This window comes from Nematolebias whitei, chromosome 9 (assembly GCF_014905685.2).
Source record: "Nematolebias whitei isolate Nwh7 chromosome 9, NemWhi1, whole genome shotgun sequence".
Classification (NCBI taxonomy): domain Eukaryota; kingdom Metazoa; phylum Chordata; class Actinopteri; order Cyprinodontiformes; family Rivulidae; genus Nematolebias; species Nematolebias whitei.
This window is the reverse complement of record NC_056506.1, coordinates 28,546,076-28,548,630: the sequence shown is the minus strand read 5'-3', so window position 1 is coordinate 28,548,630 and position 2,555 is coordinate 28,546,076. Positions and strand designations below refer to the sequence as shown.

Here is a 2,555-nt window from a genome sequence, read left to right as displayed (position 1 = left end):
TATATATATATATATATATATATATATATACACTAAAATAAACTACTTGTACTACTATTTCGCGGGTTTTCACTTATCACAGGGCTTCAGGGTACGGATCCCCCGTGATAAACGAGGGACTACTGAATATGTTAAAATGATGTCGTTATATACATTTTTGTCTTAATGTTGATTAGCTGTGGCAGCCATCTTGAATTAGATGGACTCCAAAAAGTAATCTGTTGTAAAAATACAGTGCAAGATTAGGCTCTAATAAATTTTTATTAGCAGCTTCCAACTAACAACAACTTTATAAATTCAACACACAGCTGAATGCCATTTTAAAGGGGCTTTAATTGATACAATTTATTTAAAATACCAAACAAAAGGATTAGAGTTAGCAGATAATCAGATTTTTGTAGATTACTGGCTAGTTAATAGGTGAACACAGCCTCCTTTTTTAAAGTGTTTGGTAAATTTGTAGCATTGTAAGTCACTTACAGGGCATTTACTTTGTCCAGAAACATTCTTCTTAATCTGCAGGAATGTGAGCAGGAGAATGAGTAATCCAGTTCAGAACACAAATCACTTGTTTTCATTCTGTTGCTTTTCACAGCATTTTGTTTCCATTCAGCAAGGTCGTCTTTATATTAAATCGAACCATTTCAATCCAGCTTTGCTAATGGTAACCAAGCAACAAATAAAAGAGAGCATTTCTCACAAAGGAACACATTTACATCAAGTATACGTGAAGGAAATATTGTAGTTTATGGATAATTATCTGTATATAAATGTGTTTGATGTGATGAGACGCTGGTCATTCCTGCACCCAGAAATGTTACTTAGCAACAGAGGATGAAAGTGGATTCATTTGTTTAGATCTTATATTCTGTACCCAAAAACATAGAAGGAAGACAAAAGTAGTACTAGCATTTCTCATCTACAAATACTTGATTTTCGTATTAAAGTTAGGATGAAGATCATCATCATTAAAATATTTATAATAAAGTGACAACGTGCTTCTTTCCAAGAACAAAAATCAGTGGAAAAAAATTTACGTTTTCAAATAGTTCTAATAACAACATAAAAGTTCTCTACACAGCATTTAAATGTAAAAATTCATCACTAAGTTGCTGCAAATTCCTCATCAGAACTAGAATTTACCATACTTTCCACCGTACACGTTGCACCGCCATATACGTCGCCTTTATTACGCGTCACCGCTGACCACCCGGAAATGTGGGCCGGTATTGTGCCAAAAATTGGTTGGCTGCCAAATGACAGCCACAGGAGCATGCACGGGAGGACTTTAACAAGAATTTAACAAGATTAACACTTAAAAACAATTATCTGTTTGCTTGACATGATAGTAAAGGTGTGTCTCAGTTAAACTTTAATTAATAAATGCACTTTAATGGTCAAATCAGCTGCATTTGTCCTGGGCGGTGCAACGAAATGCAGCTGATTTGATGTTTGCTCCAGGAGTTCTGTAGCGAGACGAAGGTGTCTTTGTATGGCAAGCCAAGTGTCTCATTAATAGCCACTTTTACCTATTTATGAGACACTTGGGTTGCCATATTACTTGAGTGCCCTCTAGTGACTGAAAATGTTAGTGTTCAATATTTTCCATGTCAGAATGAATGAAATCGTCAGATCTCAGACAAAATTGGTTTATAAATATGGGGAAAAAACATATTCTAGTCGCTTCGGTGTATAAGTTGCAGGACGTGCAAATTTATGCAAAAAGGTGCAACTTATACAGCGAAAAGTACAGTATATGTTTTCACACTTGCCTTTTTAACTGGAACTTTTTTGGTGTGTGTGTTTTACAGGTGATCAATACAGAAGCAACAAACGTTGGAGACACTGGAGAAAAAAAAAAGCAGCACTGGGTGACAAAGAACAGCCGCGAAGATCTGGAAAATTAACGTTTCGATGAATCCAACCATAGATTTTCTTTATGTAAAGATCTATTTTTTAACCAAGCACATATTTAAGGTAATACTGTGAGCTGGTGTAAAGAGATTAATTACTGAGCTGTCTATTATACCACAGGTGCCATAAAAACACAAGATTTGGGTGAATCATTTCTTATTTTTATCCTTTTTTGAATTTAAGTTAACAGTAACTGCACTGTCAATGCACACAGAACACAATGAACCAAATTTAAATGTTAAGTTAAATTGTTTATGACTCGTTGGCACAAACTTCATTTTACATTTGAGGTAAAGTAAAAAAATTATAACGGATTTTTTTTTTAAATCTGCTGTTTTACTTTGGCTGAGGCACATGAACAAATTCAGCACTATTCTTTAAATATGTCTTGCTGTTGCTACTAAATTGCTTTTGTATTGTTTAGTTTTTGTGTTTTGTTTGATTTATTTGGGACAAAAAAAGGAAAATTTTATCATGTGCATTTGTTTTATTTGATGAATAGGTAATGATATTGCACACTGCCTTAGCTGGATGACCTCCAACTGCAGTTTGTTCTACTGTCAAAGCAGCATGTAGCCGACAATAAAACACGCCTGCAGCGAAGCAGGATGTCTTTTATTGAAGTTAAACTCATTCTGACT

General features: G+C 34.5%; 1 protein-coding gene across 1 annotated transcript in view; it reads left to right on the top strand.

Moving 5' to 3' along the window:
- The window catches only part of dtna (dystrobrevin, alpha), a 30,750-nt gene extending 28,863 nt beyond the window's left edge, over positions 1 to 1,887 (top strand). Inside the window, exon 22 of the mRNA XM_037681641.1 lies at positions 1,812 to 1,887. The gene's annotated coding sequence lies outside the window, so the exon portion shown is untranslated. The remainder of the gene's footprint in view (positions 1 to 1,811) is intronic.
- The last annotated feature ends 668 nt before the right edge of the window (positions 1,888 to 2,555 follow it).